General features: G+C 46.0%; 2 long non-coding RNA genes and 1 pseudogene across 3 annotated transcripts in view; 2 read left to right on the top strand and 1 right to left on the bottom strand.

The window, feature by feature from the left end:
* The first annotated feature begins 633 nt into the window (after positions 1–633).
* On the top strand, positions 634–16,951 carry LOC144121870 (uncharacterized). Its single transcript, XR_013312719.1, has 2 exons — positions 634–930; positions 16,763–16,951. It is a non-coding gene; the product is annotated as an uncharacterized LOC144121870 (long non-coding RNA).
* LOC144118943 (uncharacterized) lies at positions 5,276–6,128 on the top strand (annotated as a pseudogene).
* Positions 13,853–20,173, bottom strand: part of LOC144121869 (uncharacterized) — a 114,453-nt gene continuing 108,132 nt past the window's right edge. For both annotated transcript variants that reach the window (XR_013312717.1, XR_013312718.1), the window contains exon 3: positions 13,853–16,813. This is a non-coding gene — a long non-coding RNA (uncharacterized LOC144121869). The remainder of the gene's footprint in view (positions 16,814–20,173) is intronic.

The following is a 20,173-nucleotide window of genomic DNA, read 5'->3' as shown; positions in this document are numbered from 1 at the left end:
GCATTGGGTGATACGGCAAGGTGTAGGCAGGTTAGCAAACCTTGTTTTGAAACTCTGGTTCCAGAGGCTGTGCCTCGTTCATAGCTCATGCCTTTCTCATATACTGAGGCACTAGTTTTTTTCAGTGTCGTCACCAGTGCCAAAATGTACAATAATTCCAGAAGTATAGCACAGTTGTCATTCAGTTAATATTACGTGTTGCATACCCCCTATGGAGACCGATGTTGGCTTTTGGCACTGTAGCCATTACTTACATTAGGTATGGTTTCATGTTGTAACGCTGGTGCTAGCATATCACTGTTTCACACTATTATTCTTGTGTGATTATTTGCAAAATTCTGCAAAGTTTTAAATTTGTTGCAAAAGAGACAAAGTTGGTTCATGATGCTGGAATGAAACAGCGCTAGAACACTAGACTAAAGAAAGAAAGAACACAGACGCAGCATTCGATTCAGTTTTGAAAAAGTACTGTTCTCACACTACTGCTGTTGTATTTTTGTGTGCAGTCCATAGCTGTGCAATTTTTTAACGATGCACCGCATACCGCCCGGTGATGATCAGGCACTGCCCTGTGTGCTCGACAGCTGTACAGCCATGCCGCGCAGTCTGACACCATTCGCCTTTATTGCACAGGTCATCGTTGCTGCCGTTGTACTACAACCTGGTGGAGCAGTCCCCATAAGGGCCGGGATTGCCTGCGGTGGTCATATTGTCTAGTTTGAGCTGGGTGTATGCCCGTCGTCTTCAAGGAAAGCCAACGGATACAGCATCACTGCTGCCTCATTCACCAGCAACAAGCAAGCCCCATGGTCAACGACATCAGCATTGCTGCTGGGTACAAAAGGCCATTCTCATCGGGCACCGCCATGTGGGCTCGGCAGCTGTGCAGCCATGCCACACAGTTTGACACTGTTCGCCTTTGTCATACTGGTGTGTATTTGTGAATCAGTTTTACTAAGAAGACTAGCGATCGTTTTCTAGTATAGCTGCTGAGCCCGCAGTGCCTTGTTGCTTTGTTCCGCCAGTGTATTTAAATGTCTTCTGATTCCCCCCCCCCCCCCCCTTCTTTCTTATCTTCATTAACAATCTTCCTCGGTGCATAAACAATAACATTTGCCTGTTTGCAAACTGCGTAGTTAATGCTGAAATAAGTAATTATGAAGACAGCCTTAGTATACAATGTGATTTATTAGCAGTAGGAAATTGGTCTAAAAAATGGTCTTTAAACATCACGAAGTCTAAGCTGATGCATTTGAATCATACATAGGTACTTTCTCTATGCCTCACGTTTTCGGGCTACTGAAACATACAAATATTTTGCATTATGCCTTTCTAACGATCTTACATGGCCAACACACATTAACCACGCTTCAGCATCAAGCCAATCCTGGGCTACCTTCAATTCTCAGTGAATGAAAGTTTCCCCAGCACATGTAAAATTACTATCCTACACCACATCAATGCACTCTAAATTAGAATATGCAGCCACAAAACCCAAATCAAGAGTACCTTCTTGAGAGTATAGAAACCATCCAAAACTGTGCCACTAGATTTGTCTGTTCCAGTTGTTCATCCTACACTCGTGTAACCGAACTGAACCGATCCAGCTTACCCTTATTAAAGCACTGTGAAAATTAGCCATTTCAGCTGTGTTTAATCAATTCTACTATTCACTCGTGATGAGCACCATCCCAAACACTCGCAGTTTTCAACTCGTCACAAAAACAGTCAAAAATGCCCAAAAACAAGCATTTGTGCAGTTTTCCTTCATGTGAACAGCAAAAGATTGGAACGGCCTTCCCAGTGCAGGTGTAATCGTAGAAGATTTTTATTTATTTCTTTAATTAATCTAATAGAAATAAAATAAAGTAGAATATTTGTTTAAGTCCAAACATACGCTGAAATCTTCCGACTTACCTAAGCTTCTGTATATGTTTCTGTTCCAACCTTCATCTATTGTGCTTTGTTTTAGTATGGAGTTTTTATTATTTAGTAAGTTTTTATTCAGGTCTTATCTACACCTTTATCTTTTGTTGATTCTTTTTTAACCATGGCAGCATTTGAGTGCTTTGCATTTCAATCTTGCAAGCTGTTTGCCCATGTTCAATTTGTATTTATTATCTTGATGTTGACATCGTGCAGAATGTGGTCTTTTTTGTTTAAGTTTAATTTCTGTACAAACCACCCCTAGTGGCTTTTCCTGGGGTTTTTTGCGGTCCCAAAATACATAAATAAATGGTGAGAACATTTGCACCAAGCCGCCAAAAGTAATTGCTCTTAATATTCTGCTATCTCATATGGTTTTATGGTGTGCACCATCCCAAAGCGGCTCAGGCTATCAGTGACGCCGCAGTGGAGGGCTCAGGTTAATTGTAACCACCTTGGGTTCATAAACGTGCTCTGACATTGCACAGTGCATAAGCCCCCTAGCATTTCGCAGGAGTGCTTGCCTCTAGATGGATGGCTATTACTAACAGCGAACTACAAATTTTTGTTTCAAACAGCCAACTACTAATTTTTACTTACAACCACGTGCCTAACATTGCTAGCTACAAAGTTATCTATCAGAAATTAATTAACCAGCTTACAAGTTGAATTCATTAGCCTGTTTTCTGATCTCTGCCAACACTGGTACTACTATGCCACAAAAGGTATCTCACGTGATAGTGCCTGTCTTTTAAAATTGCCGGTGGGCCTAACTGAAACACCTGGTTGGCTATTGTGCATATTTTTCATAATGAACCATTTTGTTAATTTGGAAATCATAAAATATGAGAAAAATATCAACATAAATGGAGCTCTAAGATATGAAAAGCACCAATACACTCATTGTGTCTTGTGCAGATTTAAGCCTTCCCTAGCTTTCTTCTGCACTGAAAACTGAGCTGGGCGCTTAAATCAGCCCTGAGCAATGGCACAGCAATGCAAGCGACAGAAAACAAAAAAAATGTATGGTCATGTTAGTAACGCGACAGCAGCAATGGCTGGTGCCATTGTTGTGACCTGCGGGCAGTGTACATTCTTGGTCGACAGCTGTTTCTTTGGGTCTGCTGTGATGGCACACTGGCTTTGGCGTTCAGCTGCTGATCGCAAGGTTGCGGTTTTGATCTCTGCTGCAGTGGCCAATTTCAGTGGAGGCGAAACTGGAAAACTCCTATGTGCTGTGGAATCGGCCGGAGTTTTTTGTAATTGATTACTTGTAATTAATTAGATTTTACGCAGTTCTGTAATCAACTGAATACATTTTTGAAACGGTAATGTTTTGGGTAATTCAGTAACTGTTCTTGTGTAATCGATTAGTGGTAGTAATCAGTTACTTAGCAAAAGAAGGCTACCAGGGTGAAACATCCGTAATGATGTGGTTGCATCAAATAGTTCGGCCGCCAATCGAGGTGCGCATGGCTGCCTGATGTTTTGTGCTTTCAGTATTTACTCCTGGTGTAGCTGGCACCATCTATGGGTGCTTCTTGCAATACGTCGTGCAGCGAATTTGTTGTAATAAAAAAAACTGCTTTATCCTTGACCTGTTAGAAATGGCGCAAACATGGTGTGGAGGATGAGAAATCACAAGACAGGTGCTGACTACCAACTGATTCATTTAGCTTGAGAAGGACACACTTTGTAGGCAAAACCATCACTCATGCACAACATCTATCACTCGATGTAGCGATAAACCTATATTTCTCAATACAGTCATTGCTTTCTAACAGCACATGCCACAGTTCTACATAGCAGAAAAGAAGAAAATTGATGTAAAACTGGCTTATAATTTAACAATATCCCTCAATTCGTAGATCTTACTGGCAATCACCTATGGGGCAGAAACGTGGAGGCCAACGAAAAGGGTTCAGCTTAAATTGCGGAAAACGCAGCAAACCATGGCAAGAAAAATGAAAGGTGTAACGTTAAGAGACCGGAAGCAGCCAGAATGGGCGAGGGAAAAACGCGGGTTAATGACATCCTCGGCGAAATCGAGGAGGAAATGGGCTTGGACAGGGCATGCAGTGCGAAGGCAAGATAACCGCTGGTCCTTAAGGATAACGGAATAGATTCTAAGAGAAGGTAAACATAGCAGAGGGCGGCGAAAATTTAGGTAGGCGGATAAGATTAAGAAGTTTGCAGCTGGCAAAGGGCAGGGTTAATTGGAGAGATGGAAAGACCTTTCGCCTGCAGTGGACTTAGTCAGGCTGTTGCTGCTGATGATGATAATTCTGAATCTTGATTTGCAATACAGTATCCCCTTCAGGTACCAATTAAATCTGCTGAAGGAACAATCTTTTCTTTTATGTGCATAAATCACGATCACTAGAACAAACAGAAGTTATGCACAAAAAGTTATGCAAAAATATTGCGATTTGAGCATATTTTAATCGCATCCACATATGTGAACATAGTGCCTAAACAAACGAGTTGGTTGTTGTTTTGTAGCCTGGAGCTGAGCGGCCAACTCTGGACTGACACGTAGCGTGAGGGTTCAGGGTTTTCCTTTTTCCTCCCCCCTTGTGTAGTGCTGCCACTTTGTATGTTTGCTGTCTCTGGTTCTATAAAAAATGTTAATAATTCTTTCTAAAAAGGACAACGAAATTTTGAAAATGATAGCGACGAAATGTTCAGACCCCCACCGAAAAGAAACATAAAAAATGGCTTCTTGCTCCAGATTCATGCAGTCTACATTCTAACATGGACGCTTCAGAATTTTTCAATGTTGGTAGGGGGCCAAGAGCCTCCAAGACTCCCCGTGGCTTTAAGCACTTATCATAGCGCACTGTGTTTATCGGCAGCGGCCCAGTGTAGTGGCGGTTCATTGAGACCATCTGCAGTCCTCATTGCTTGGTCAGCCGCACTTCTTTGGAGATGCTTCTCCATCGACTATTTTTATGCTTGTTGTCCAATGTTCTCAACACCTGCAAGCAATAAACCTCATTTCGTACCACGCTAGCCCCCCCCCTCCCCCCCTTGCGAAAGAAAATCTGCATGGTGGGCAGAAAACGCGACCGATACTTTCAGCATTAGGTCACCTTGTCCACGTTTATGGACGTGTCACTCTGAACATCCACTGGACTGTGTGGTGTTCGCGAGTTTCGGTTTCGGCAATGCAAGACCCACCGCCGGAGGTCCGAGCAGCCGCGCATGCGCCGAGAGCACGGTCCCCTCTCCGGTAAACATATCCATGTATCCTCAGTGTGTCTCCAATAAACGAGCGAAGCAGACGTATGTAGCACTGGCGACGAGGAAAACAAAGACCCACTGAAGACACGGGTCTAGTCAACTTGCCATGGCGTCTTTTCAAGCCTCCATCGAGCCTTTCTCGGGGAAGTCCTGGACATCATGGATGCAACGCCTCGGGTTTTACTTCATCGCAAACTCCATAACAGCAGAAGAGAAGAAGCGAGCCCTACTCCTGACTGTGCGGGCTGGAGACATTCGAAACCGTCCGCGCACTGTTCGCACCAAAGAGCCCAGGAGAAGTTTCATACGACGAGATCGTCCAAACCCTGGCTACGCATTATGACCCACGCCCATCAGAGCTCTACTGTCGCTGTAAATTCCAGAGACGGGACCAGCAACCAGGCGAGTCCATTGCTTCCTACGTAGCTGCTCTACGAAAACTCGCCGCGGATTGTAACTTCGGCGTCGGGGCATCGTTCGTCGCGGAGGAGGCGACGACGGCCGCCGTGAGCACCGCGCTCCCCCTGGATATCATGTTACGCGACCGTTTCGTCTGCGGCATCCGCAACGAGCTCATTCAACAGCGTCTGTTCGCCGTAAGAGAGCTGGCATTCCAAAAGGCCTTCGACCTCGCCGAGATGGCGGAAAGCGCTGCCCAGCAGCAGCAGAGCATAGAAATGAAAACAGAAAATGTAGAGGTGCACAAGACAAGCTAGAGGAAAGAAGGCGCAAAGGGAGAACAGCACACTCTGCGCAAGGCGCGATGCTACAGATGCGACGGCTTGCACGATCCGAGTGAGTGCAAGTTCCGGAATGCTGCATGCAACTTTTGCAAAAAGATTGGGCATATCGAAAGAGCTTGCCTCACGAAGAAAAAGCAACGCAGAACTGCTACGCATCAAATCGAGCCTAAGCCTGCAAGCCAAATTACAAGCATGCAACAGCCGCTACAGAGGTAAGCACGGGACCTGAACACAGTAAAAAGCCTACAGGTGTGCCCAAAGTTAAGTTCATGGTACCACTTCGCGTCAACGGCAAGGTGCTGGATCGAGGTTGACTCTGGTGCATCATATTCTCCAATCAGTAGGGAGACCTACGAGCGGACATGGCCTACAAAACCTCCACCGTTAGCTAAATCCGACTTGAACCTTCATACCTGGTCAGGAGAGCACTTGAGCCTCGTTGGCACTACGGAAGTACAAGTTCGCCACAAGACAAAAGATTTCGTTCTTCCACTGCATGTCATGGAAGGCAACGGGTGCAACCTCATGGGCCGTAACTGGTTCAGTGCACTGAACATCTGTCTGCTAGACGTAAATCAAACGCAAGACGCAACGCACACCGAGAACACTGTGCTGCACTGCCTTCTAGAAAAACATGCACGTGTTTTTGACGAAGACGTCTTAAGTTACGCGGGACCACCAGTTTACATTGAGCTAGACCCAAACGTCCCACCACGCTTTTGCAAGGCTCGACCGGTTCCCGTTGCACTCAGACCAGCTGTTAAGGAATAGTTGGATCGGTTGGAGCAGCAAGGCATTTTACAGCCAGTTCAACATGCTGATTGGGCGACACCCTTGGTGTTGGTTCGAAAAAAGTCACGGTTGTTGAGGCTGTGTGGAGACTACAGAAGCACGGTAAATGCCGTATCCATGAAAGCAGCTTACCCGCTTCCAACCACTGAGGAGGTACTATCTACTCTCAGAGGTAAAACACTGTTCTCAACGCTTGACTTCTTTCAAGCTTATCAGCAACTTCCGGTCACTGAAGCCACAGCAAGGGTGTTGACCGTGAACACCATGAATGGACTGTACGCAGTCAAAAGACTTCCATTCGGAATATCTGCAGCACCGGCGATATTCCAGCGGATCATGGAGACAACGCTCGCCGGAATTTCTGGCACCAGCGTGTACCTGGACGACATAATTGACTGCGGAGAAACGCCACAGCAACACGATGAACGGTTAGACCAAGTGCTGTCAAGATTGGATAATATGAGTCTTCGCCTTCAGAAAGACAAGTGTCTGTTTGGGGTCAGCAGTGTGGAGTTCCTAGGACACCGGATTGATGAAAAAGGAGTGCATACAACTGGAGCAAAGGTTAAGGCCATCATGGACGCACCAGCGCCGAAAACCAAAGTGGAGCTCCAAGCATTCCTGCGGTTGCTTGCTTTCTATGACCGCTTCCTTAAGGACAGAGCGACAGTGGCCTCACCACTGTACACGCTTTTGCACAAGGAGACGCAATGGATATGGAGAAATGAGCACCAAATGGCATTCGAAGAGCTAATAAAGCTAATTCGAGACTGCACAGTGCTTGCTCACTACGACAAACGCAAGCCTCTTCTCCTATCATGCGACGCTTCGCCATATGGCGTTGGCGCTGTGTTGTCACAGATTGACGAGCACGGAAGAGAAGCGCCCATTGCCTTTGCGTCACGAACGCTAGGCAAAGCTGAACGGATTATGCACAACTGGATCGAGAAGGACTTGCAGTAATATTTGCTGTATCAACTCGCATGACGAGATGGTGCCTTAAGCTGTCCGCTTACGACTACGACCTTGTTTACAGACAAGGCAGTCGCAACAAGAACGCTGATGCGTTAAGTAGACTTCCGCTACAAGGAGATGACAACGAGCCATCCCCTCCTGGCGACGTGCTGATGCTAGAATGTGCGATTGATCCCCAACTCTCGTCCCAACGCATCGCAGAGCTAACACGCGAAGACAATATTCTGTCAGCACTTTTTCAAGCAACCCAGCAGGGAAATTTGCAAGCACTGAAAGGCGATGACTTCCGGGCTTATGTTAAGCTAGCGCCTGAGCTGTCAACGCTCCAAGGGTGCTTGCTCAGGGGATCCCGAGTGATAATTCCGTTCGCAGCACGCACTGAGGCTCTAAAGATCATTCACTCAGGACACAGAGGCATCGTCGCGATGAAGGCCTATGCAAGAGCTTATCTTTGGTGGCCTAGTCTCAGCAAAGACATAGGAAAGGTCGTTCAGGAATGCAGACCGTGTCAGGAAAACCGCAGGGCACCGGCGAAAGCACCGCTTCCAGAATGGCCAAGAACAACGCAGCCATTGGAGACAATTTACATGGACTTCGCAGGTCCCATCGACGGCTGCATGTTCTTGCTTGCCGTCGACTCATTCAGCAAATGGCGAGCATACAGTCGAAGCACCTAATTAGAGAATGCAGAACCCTTTTTACAACCTTTGGTGTACCAAGGAAAATAGTAACCGACAATGGACCGTCCATCGTCTCAACGGAAACAGAAGACTTCTTTAAAATAATTGGAGTGAAACATGTCACGAGCGCTCCGTATCATCCTGCCACGAACGGTCAAGTGGAGCGTATGGTCTTCGAACTGAAGCAAACGCTTATAAAAGAGAAAGACAGCCCTGTCGCCTGCAGACTGTCACGATTTCTGCCAAAGCAGCACACAACAATGCATACCAGCACAAAGAAAACACCTGCCATGATGACGTTTGGTTGCGAACTTGTAACAGCATTGACGCACCTGAAGCCTTCAGGCTCCCAGCTAACAGAGGAGGAAAAGGATGATGGACGACGCATTCGTAAAGACCAGATCGTTTACGTAAAGAACTTCGCAGGCGACCCAGCGTGGATGAAAGGCAGCGTCATCAAACAGATCGGTCGCCGGTCTTGGTTGGTCAGCACGGACAGAGGCGTCGTGCGGCGACACAAAAACCAGCAGCAAGGCAGCAAGCAACTGACGACAACGCCTCCGCAGCAGTCACCGAGCAATCGCCTCCAGTCGTCGCTCCTTCCGCTGTTCCTCCCAGACAGCCAGACTGGCGATCATCAAGAGGCGCTCACTAAAAGTGCTTCAGCGGGCTGCGGAATACCCGAGCCACTCCCATCCGATGATGCACAACAAGGGCCACCACAGAGGCCGCCGAGACGCCGCCGTCCCCCCGGACCGTTACGAAGATCCGTGGTAACTCACTCTGAGTGGGGAGGGATGTGTGGTGTTCGCGAGTTTCGGTTTCTGGTGTGGTGTGCGCGAGTTTCGGTTTCGGCAATGCAAGACCCACCGCCGGAGATCCGAGCAGCCGCGCATGTGCCGACAGCACGGTCCCCTCTCCGGTAAACATATCCATGTATCCTCAGTGTGTCTCCAATAAACGATCGAAGCAGACGTATGTAGCAGACTGCTTTTCTTCATCTATGACAATGAAATTGGTGTGCCATTTCTACATTAACCTATTGACACATTGTTAACGGTAAATTGCGTCATTCCCGAGCATTTGAAAAGATAGCAAGCATGCAAAAATAAAATATTTTCACTCATACCGCCCAAAAACGTCGTGATGCCCATCTGTTCTTATTTTTTACAAACACATTTTACTGTAGCTGCAAGAACATTTATTTTTTATTTTATTGATACCTCAAGTGCCGCTCTTGGGGTATTACATGAGGGGTGGGTCGTTACAGCATGTTGATTTTTTTTTCAATGAACACCTTGAATTTGACTGTATTAGTGTGGTAAAGTAATCAGCAGGAAGGCAAGTCCGGTCTTGAGTGTCTGGGGAAAGAAACATTAAAAATGCACAGTAGTATGTGTGGATGGTGGGTAAACGGCTTTGTCGTGATTAATGCGGTCAGAAATGCCGTGAGCTGGACTGATAACTGAACTTCCAAGTGGCAAGTGATAAAATTTGTGAGAGACAGTCTGGCAATTTCACAGCGTGGAAGGAATTGAACATTATATTCTGATTTCAGTTCGGTGATGCTTGAATAAAGAGAATAATCTGAGAGATGAATCTTGCCACACGATTTTGAACAGATTCAATGGTGACAGAAAGATTTGACTGGTGAAGGTCCCAAACTGTGCACGTTTATTCCAGTTTGGGACGAACGAGAGTTAAATAGGTCAGCAGTTTTATAGTGGCAGATGGCAAGCTTACGGCAGCTGACAAGCTTGACAGGGAGGGACAGAATGGTAAGAGCCTGGAAGTCAAATGTGGAAGTCGTGTGCACATCTACAGCACCTCAAGGGGATGTACAGAGGACAACCTTTTGTCATTTGTGTGCATAAAACATTGCAATTTACGTAACTACGCACTAACAGAAAAAAATATACCACTTTTGAAATGGCAAATTCATAACTGTGAATTCTGGAACTAATAAATGCTCCAAATGGAACTTGAAATGGCAATACATTAAATAAAACCAATGACTTGCAATGCATACTTGAAATGTCGATCTTGAGATGCTATCCCATCTACGAAGTGGAGTCCAGTGCACGACAGAGACCTATTTCATTATTTCTTTGGTATATCTGGAAACAGTTTCTGTTCCAACATTTCTTCCAAACTCTAATGCTCTACATCAAACAATTGACAGCTCCTGTTGGATCGACTTGCATGTGGCCTGATTAGAGCTGCTCTCATATGGGTGCACTTGGAACTCACTCCTAATTGGTGCCAATTTCAAACTTTATCAGCTGTACAACAGCCCAGCTATTACAAGAACTTTATCAGCTGCATTTACTCAAATTTCAAATTTGGTAATTGTGTACTTGGAACCTGGGGGCAGCTTCCTCTAAAAGCTCAAAGTGGTGGAAACTTGAGCAATGCCTTGTTAAGGGTTGCTAAAGTGACCTAACCCAACTTGTTCCCAATGGAAGTTTCAGTACAAGCTGCCAACTCTGCTCCCTTTGATGGTTAAGACTTGCTAAGAGACTAAGAAATTGCAAGAAATACACATTTGCAAAAAAAATTGCAGGGCGCATTTAATCTCCTCCATAAGGGTGTGACGTGATAAGGCATAATAGGTGAATTCCCATATATGCAGAAAGTCACTATCTACTTTACATTCATACATCTGTGCAAGTCCTCATACCCCTCCGTGGCCGCCGCGGTTGCTCAATGGTTATGACGGTCGGTTGCTGACCTTAAAGGAGCGAGTTCGATGCTGGCCGCTGCAGGCTCATTTCAATGGAGATGAAATGTTCGAGGCCCATGTACTGTGTGATGTCAGTTCAAGTTAAAGGACCCCAGGTGGTCTGAATTTCCGAAGCCCTCCTTCACTGTAGCGTTCCTCATAGCCCGAGTCACTTTGGGACGTTTAACCCACATGAACCATAAACCTCATTTCTCTCCCAACGCAGTGGTGCAGCGGCTAAGTAATGCCCCACTGCCCTGCCATGGTAGGTGCTCCCAGCAGCGGGCCTTGTGCAGCCCAGGTTGCACTTCCCGTGCGACCAATCATTCATTTAACTGCTTCCTGCTACAGTGCGCAGTTTGCTCACTGTCCGGTGGGAAGGTTGTGATGATAGACATTTTTCTTGTTTCTTTTCTTTAGTCCCCATATAATCCATGTCCGGTGGGCTGTTGCTGATGATGCTGCAAGATCGTGTGACCTAGGTGGCCCACCTGCCTCCTAGGTTACTCCCTGGGGACCAGCTGCCAGAGCCATGCTCATGATTTTTGGCTGTCGGCATTGTTTACTGGGGCGTTTACCGCTTTCGCATTTGCACACATATGCAAAGGCATAATCATCAGCCAAACTGTGTCTGTGCATTACAAGGGCCCCTCCCATTAACCTCCAATTAGTATACTTGCAGACTTCCTAACCCTATATCCTTAAGAGTATGTTATTTGCTCTCTGCACTACATGTCGTCTGTATCCGTTTCCTCCTTGATTTCAGTTATGGCTGTGGCATTTCAGCTATTAACTACAGTATCTTCTCTAACCCAGTGTGCTCTCCCGTTTCCTAGTGTTACTTTCCTGTCTCCTCAGTGGTTATGGCGCTCAGCTCCTTACCCAAAGGACTAGTTCGATCCCGGCTACAGTGGTCGCATTTCGATGGAGGCAGAATTCCAGTGGCCCGTGTATTGTGCGAAGTCAGTGCACATTAAAGAACTCCAGATAGTCGAAATTTCCAGAGCCCTTCACGATGGCGTCCCTTATAGCCTGAGTCGCTTTGGGATGGTAAACTTCTATGAATCAAACCAAAGCTTTCCTGCTTCCTAGTCTTACAGCGCCACACAGCCCAGTGCAGTACCCACAATTTAATTTCGAGCCACTTTGTTAGGCTCCAAGATGAATACTGGCAAGATACTATCAGCATTATGTACTTTCTTCTTGCGGATTTCGGTAAAATGCTATTCATGACCTAAGAGTGCCTGCCAAATATAATTCTCCTAGCTATTTCGCTGTCATTTATTTTTATCAGCAAATCAGAGATGACTAAGGTGTTTTTCGTTACCCTTCTGACAACAGCACTTCCATTTTATTCTCCCTTGTGGGCGTTACATGAATATACGGGGGCAATGTTTCTGGCGGTCAGCAGATAAAGAAAGCACCATAAAGGAAACAGTCTGCGTATTTTTTATACTTTTGAAGTTTTTCATTTACCGATTTTAAGCAATGGTGGTTATGAGGGAACGCTTGCGAAGCGAAGTCAAATTTTCTAGGGTCACTTAGCTCTCTGCCTCAAGGGTATGAGGCAATAGCGTTAATGAGTGCCTTTAGCTGCGTGCGGTCCTCTTTGAATATCACTTTACAGATGCGGACACGGTTCTTTATTTTATTTTCATTATTTTAATTCTAAAATGTAGTTATTGTTATTTTGGATGGATGTAACTGAAACCGGTAAATCTGGCGGCAGCTTACGCCACGTAGCTGCGACCTATAATGTACAGGGTCTGTCCCATTTTATTTGATGAAATCTTTTGTTCAAAATAACCTTCTGTACCAACACAGCAAGCCCAGTAAGTTTCTGTGTCTTGGAGGTCCTTTTGTGGAATCTTGTTGAGCACCTTTGTTTCTTCCCTTCAGATGTCTTCCGCGGTGTCGTATCATCGTTTTTCAAAGCACATTTCACCCTCGGAAACAGGAAGTCGCAGGGAGATATTGCAGCTGTATAGTGGCTGGGGAAGCGTGATTATGCTTTACCCAGTTAACAACTATGACAGCGAGCGACATGTGCAACGGAGTGTTGTCGGGGCGAATAACCCATGATGTTGCGATCTCTCAACGCACGCACAGGGCCCATTGTCTCATTCTCTGGAGGACTGTGACATAGATTGATTTTACCATCATCCAGGAGGAAACAGTTTCTTTATGGACGATTCCCTTGCAATCATGGAACATGATCAGCATGCATTCCATTTTCGATTCGACATCCTGGTGCGCCACTCTGAGCGAGTTCACAGAACACACAGCGGTCACGAGTTTGCCCAATTCGTGCTTGAATTTCATCTGCAACCATTTTCCACAGACCCGTCTGTTTCTTGAACCTTTTTCTTAACCGATATTTCCTGGCTTGCCCCACCATCTGCTGCCCAAATATTTTTTGACAATTTTTTTATGCCGCCTTTTCCATTTTTCAGTCAGTATTCCTCATGGACAATTAAATTAACTATACATGCATAGTAACTGTACATTTAAGCAAGCAGCTTTCCTCGCCCAATGCTTTTACATTTTTCAATTGCTCCTCAAATTCTACCTTGCCGCTAGCTTCCCTGCCTTCGATGTCATTTCACCTTGTACCCCCTGATTCGATGTCCTTCCATGTGCTCCCGAATCAAGCCTACCTGCCCCATTATGTAAGCTTGCTTGAACCTCGATCTCATGGACCGGACCGCATTGCCTTCATTTTTAAGCGGTGCGAAACACAGGACATAGTGGAAGAAACACGAGACGACACGGGCGCTAACAACTTAATTTTTATTTCAAGAAGAGTTAGTTTTATAGGCATCAAAAAACAACTGAAAAACACAAAAACCGAAATCATAAAATCGCGATAGTCGTAAAACCGTACATGCATTCAGCGAGTTTAATCGCCTCATTTTATCAAAGCCAACCAGCAATCTTAACACATGTACCTGCTATCAACCTGTTGCCACACATTCCCAAGAGCGTGAATCTCTTTCCACGAGATTGATAGAAGGCGAAGTGACACGTTTCTGACTCCTGCCTTAGCAGAAACCCCTCAACCAACTCTCTGCAGGTCCGATCTGGGTGGCTAAACAATATATTTGTCCTGTCCAATGGGGGAAACAATGTTTACATTTCTGACAGTGCACAGCAAGGTTCGACGAAACTGCCCCTTTTACTGATTGTCGATGTACGTCTTGCCGCAGGAGAGCGGGATAGAATAAACAAACCGCTCCGGTATCGCAATCGACGAGCGGTTTTTTATGAGACACTGCATCTATTCGTCCCTTGGTCATCCCGGCCCTCAAGCTTCTTTGCGTTTCTCTCGTGTTTCGCGCTGCTTAAAAACGAATCCATTCCAACTTGCCCAGTTTTCTGTTCTCATTAACCCCATTGCTGAAAGTCAGACTAGGAACAGTGCCGTATTTTTCATGACAGTTCCATTCTTACTACATTTAATCATTACATAGTTTTTGTGCTACTTAAGATACTCAGCACCACTCTTTATCCACACCCATACTTGTACCTACCTCTAGCATGACATCCTGTATCCTATGCTCACTGCCGATTTTTTCGTTACTGAACTCGAGACCTAATCTATTTCCCTTTGTACCTCAGATGTCTATCAGCTTCTGCAAATCTTCAATATCAGTCCTGGTAATGAATGTTCAGTCCATTCCCCTTGCCCGAAAAGAAAGGCTGAAGCCAAGTCCAGTCCCAGCCCCCCCCCTTCCCAGTTTGGTCTCTATTTGTAGGTACAACATGAACAATGAAGTTGACAGAGGACACCCTTGCCTAAGCCCCGTTGCATTTCTATAGGCTCCGATACATTTTCTTCCCATGTTACGAGTACTTTGTTTGAATTATAGTTATTCTTTAAAAAGATTAGTTACTCTATATGCCACATCTAATGTGCCTAGTATGTCCCGCAGATCATCCAAAATTACACTGTCATGGGTTCCCTAGATATCCAGAAATGCTAGCCATAGGCACTTGAGTTCCTTTTCTGCTATTTTACTACATCTGTCAGTGAGAAGCAATTGTCCTCTAGCCTCCCTTGTTTCTATGACCCAATTTGAAGCTCCCCTAGCACACCTTCATACTCCACCAATGCCTGCAGTCTCTATAAACTGCATCACTGTCCTGTTAAGCACTGATCTCACTGTTATAGGACGGTAGTTGCGCTCACTACCTCAATTTTGCTCACTACCTTTCAAAGTCTGCTATTTTGGGCCAATGACTTTGTTAACCTCATTAGAATGCCATCAGGTCCTGTCAGCTTGCTACTACTAACCCGCTTTCTGCCCGACGTGTCTATCCTCCTCAGACGAAATGTATGCAACATTTATTTGTTCTTTAAATTTTTCTGTCATCATCATTCCTACATCTTGCGTTGCCTTATTTCTTTCTAGCCAAATACCGTGAGCCAGATATAAACCTGTGCTCTACACTAGCCTTATCACTCATGGAGTCCAGATGCTTTGACAGAGGAAAATTCCTAATGGATCTCACTTAACTGGCTTTGGGACTGATAGATGATCACCATTTCTTGCGTAAAACACTTTCGCTTGATGTCCCATGTTCTCAGAAGAACTGGCTCTGGGACTGATGGACGATCACCATTTCTTGCGTAAAACACTTTTGCCTGATGTTCTCAGAAGGTTGCACATACAGCTAGTGGGTCATCCTGTACGACACCTGTGCATTTGCAACCATTTGAACTCTTTTCTTTTAATTTTCTCATCAACCAAAAAGGATGTCTTCCTTCGACACCTTCTACAGTTCATGAAGTTTCCCCATTCCTTGTCCTCTGTTGCAGGGCTGCTTTTTTTATCAGTGTGTGCCAATTAGCTCAACTCTGTTTTACTGCAGCTAATTTTGTGTCTACTTCAGCTTCTGGTTCCCCACTTGCTTGGAATATCTGTGTTCCCTGGAGGCTTCCTGATGTTTTTCTACGGCTTCTTAACCTTCCCATCCCAAATCCCAATAGCTGTTGTGTTTGAATAATCTTTTCCCTTTAGCACATCTAGCTCTAATAGTTTTGTTAAATTTGTGTGAATCCATTCCTTTATAGTATGCTCAGAAATTACTGCCCGATTTTTTTTGCTATTTTCAATTGCTTTCCCAAGTAAACTATTGTTACGGGGAAATGCTATTTGCATTTCTGTACAACAGTTAAGGGTTAAAATGAAGAATTCCTAGCAGGGAGCACCAACACAAACAAAGAGCCACATTAACCTCCTCTTGTTCGTTTGTCCTTTCACGCGAGAGGCCACTTCGTCTTCCACTGCCACTTCATCGTAACATGACTCCCGGCGGCACGAGCGCAGTCTCGGCGCCGGGCCGGTGATCGAGAAGCGACGTGGTAGGGCTTGAGGCGCATGACGTGAACAATATCGGTGGGTGGTCTACATGATGAGAATGCAGGCGTACGAGGAGCAACTTCATACGTGATGTCGGTGACCTGATCGCCAAACCACCGTGCTCTTCACGGACCAATGCCCTTTGCTGGCTGTCCTCGCTGAAAGACCCTTTTAGGTGTCTTGGCCGCTGGGCGCTCCACCTTCAGGAGTATTCGTACATTGTTATGTACAAGTCTGGACGTGTTCATCAAGACGCTGATTGCCTGTCTCGGTACCCTGTGATACTGACGATATCCCTTCCCTCTTTGGTATTTCCAGGAACAGGTGTGCGGAGACCTCAACTGGGATGCCAAGGCTTGTACGACATGCCTGCAAGGACACAAACCAGCACTTCTTTGTGGATGGGTGCCATGGTCAAGCCTTTGCTCAAAGATGCCAACTATTTACACAGCCAAACAAGTTCCATTTTGGAAAATGATCAGAAAATAAAACATTCATATGCTAGAATTCCTTTTCATTTGTACACAGCAGAAAATGCTGATGCCCACAATGATGGACTGCCTGAAGAGTAGTGAGCAGGTTTCTCAAAGCTTAACTTCCATGCGTATTTTCTACAGCTCTACATTTCAGGCACTTCTGATGACTTGTAAGGCAGCATGGCCGGGTACCGAGTACGAAGTGATGCATAGGTTATCAGGCCAACGAACGAATTATGCAGCCTGCACAGAGACTGAGACAAAGACAGGCTTGTTCATTTCATGGCCCCCTTTGGTAGTCTCTTTTGCATCATCCTTAAAAATGAATTCTGCTGCAATCCATCACCTGTACTCACTGCTGTACTACTTTCAGTGCATGTTCGGAAACAAGAGTCTGGAAAGAACCCTAAAAGCTGTTCTATCGAGACTGTGCAAGGCTTCAAACATGCCTCTGCTTTGAACTGCGCATCAAAAGTTCCAAAATAACAGTGCAAGCTACTTCAGCAGGGAAAATTCAGATTCTACACCCAGTTTTGAGAACCTGCGAGAAGTGGAATCGCTAAGCATGTCCACTAGTAATTATGCTCGTTGCCCCCAACCTCAAAAAAATGTTCTGTCATCAATGACAACTCATAAGGGCTGAAAGAAGAATACTTTTACGGAATGCTGAACCAATATCCATACAAAAAACCCAGAGAACTATATTGACAGAAGCAGTGATAGCATACAATTTTCGTCATTTTGAACAGCGCTCGAGAACAAGCGCTGTATTGCTGCTCTTGTCTTCTCGGCAGCAAGCATTAAACCATGTTCATTAATGCGTTCTTTAAACTGAAATGCTATATTTGCCTTCTGCATAACTTGTAGAAATTTTAAAATTCACAGATGATTAATGTGAAAAGGAATGTGTTGGCAGGTGGGCTCCAATTTTGAGCACGCTGGCTCTTTGCAGTCTTTGTGCGGTCATGCAAACGAGCACGTGCGCACCAGTTTTGGTCACCAAAATAGCCCCACAGTGCGAGAGGCTGGCAGGCAAACACGCAGGAAGGAAGGCTGCTTGTATTTTTTCCATTGCTTTTAGATTTGAGATGTTGTGCAATGTGCTGAAATGAGATGTGAAGTTGGATCAAGCTTAGGCTTCAAACAAGCCACGCATTCAAACATGAGAGCATGCAGCCACTTGGACTGGCATCAAACTATCGCACAGTTCAAACTATCGCACAAGGATGAAAGTTGATATCCAAAGCAAAGTGTTAGAAGCTTGCAGTTTAACATGCAGGGAGAAAGGCTGCGGCAATGGCCAAGCTGTCTAAAGCAGCAGCAAGCAAAACTGTGTGCCACCGCAGGTTCGAATCCCGCAGGTTCGTGAGACCGTAAGTATGGCATCTCTTTTCTGTTCCATGCTCTGCTGGACATACATCAGACGCTGGATTTTTGTTTGTACAATCATTCTAATGCCAACATATTAACATGAAGTGTGAACTTCTCTATTGCTGTTGTCAACACATTTTCAATGCCGCATTGTTGACAAAGTTACAATTTATAAGCCCATTTTCGAGGTGCTGAGAGCATTCCACATACATTGCATTTATTATAAGAACTGTTTGTTACCTAGATGACCAGCAGGCACGTGTCCCAATGAAGCTTAGAACATCATAAGCTGTGCACAGCATTCCTTGACCGTGACCTGTTTCGAATGATGCAGGCCAGGTCACGGGTAACATAACAGGTACATAAGATTTGTCTGCTATATTGGAGATTGTGAGCACTCTCGCATCGATAAAACTGATCCCTTTATATCGCATACTTCCTGTGCAATGAAGTGCAGCACTCAAAAATGGGCATGGGCTTCCTACAGTGCTGTTGATGGCAGTGGTGTGACCAACAGCGCTAAGGAAGCCTGCATGAAGGGAATACAAGTGAAGCATTGAAGTGCACAAAGAAAAAAAAAAGACCTGCCAGCCAAAGAAAAAAATTTGTTACTCCCCTTCAAGGGACAGCAAGTACAAAGTGAACTTGGCCTGTATTGATAGGGTACCACACTAATCCAAAAGAAATTACCAAAAACAGCTGCGCTAACATTTTGATTCCTTGGCTAAGTTAGCTGGTTATGGTCTATGGGGGTTTAACGTGCCAAAGCGACTCAGGCTACGAGGGACACCGTAGTGAAGGGCTCCGGAAATTTCGACCACCTGGGGTTCTTTAACGTGCACTGACATCGCACAGCACACGAGCCTCTAGAATTTCGCCTCCATCGAAATTCGACTGCCGCGGCCGGCATCGAACCCGCGTGTCACGGACCAGCAGCTCAGCGTCATAACCGCTCAGCTACTGCGGCGGCTCGGGGTACCAATACGTTTCGAGGGCCGACGAGTTTGCAGAAAGAGGAGCTCCCGTCAACACTCAGAATGTGCTTGAAGCCCTCGATATGCATCCCAGCGTTCAGATACTTTACCGATCCGCGCAACAAAGTCCGACGCGCGCATCGCCATGCCTGGAGGTCCGACAAAATTCCGTTCTGTGAACCATGGGCGGAGGCGAAAGAAAGCCAAAAAGCGCGCAGATGAACCGGCGCCGTCGCAAGGCTTAGTGGGTGCTCGGCAATCGACTGGAGATACTGCGCCGCCGAAAAACATCGCCGCGCTGACTGCGTTGGACGACGTCGACGGCGCGTCTCTTCGCCGCGACTCCAGCCGCGTAAGAATTGACGCCACGGCGCCTGAAAATGAATCGACGCCACTGCAACACGTAGTGGATGCCCAGCAATCGAGCGTGGACGCTGCAACGCCGGAAAATTGTGCCTCGCCGGCTGCGCTGGTCTGTGCGCCTATGGTCGCGTGAGGATTGACACGACGGCCGTGACGAGCAGCGAACTGCAACGAGCGAGTGCCCGCGAGAACGCTGTGCTTCGACAGATCGACTCAACGCCAGCAACAAAAAGGAAGCTAGAGTGTTTCAGGAACAGTACAAAGGAAGCGTCGCCTGTGTCAGCTGCCGATTACGTCATACTAGATCTCGCCGCTTTGAATGTGCTTCTGAAGGCTGTTTCACATGGTGCGACGCGAACGAAAAATTACGGCCCGGTCGCACTGTCGTTGCGACGGTAATCACAGCCGCCGTTTCACATGACGATTTCTGTCGGTGCCGTCGGCACCCTAGCGCCCTCGTGTCGGTGCGGCCTTTTGAGTTGCTGAAGATTCTTCAGCTGCAATAAATGTCAAACATCGTGGCAGGCGTTGATTTCGTAATCATG

This window comes from Amblyomma americanum, chromosome 2, assembly GCF_052857255.1.
Source record: "Amblyomma americanum isolate KBUSLIRL-KWMA chromosome 2, ASM5285725v1, whole genome shotgun sequence".
In the NCBI taxonomy this organism is placed as follows: domain Eukaryota; kingdom Metazoa; phylum Arthropoda; class Arachnida; order Ixodida; family Ixodidae; genus Amblyomma; species Amblyomma americanum.
The sequence above is the reverse complement of the archived record's forward strand: the minus strand, read 5'-3'. Positions and strand labels throughout refer to the sequence as shown.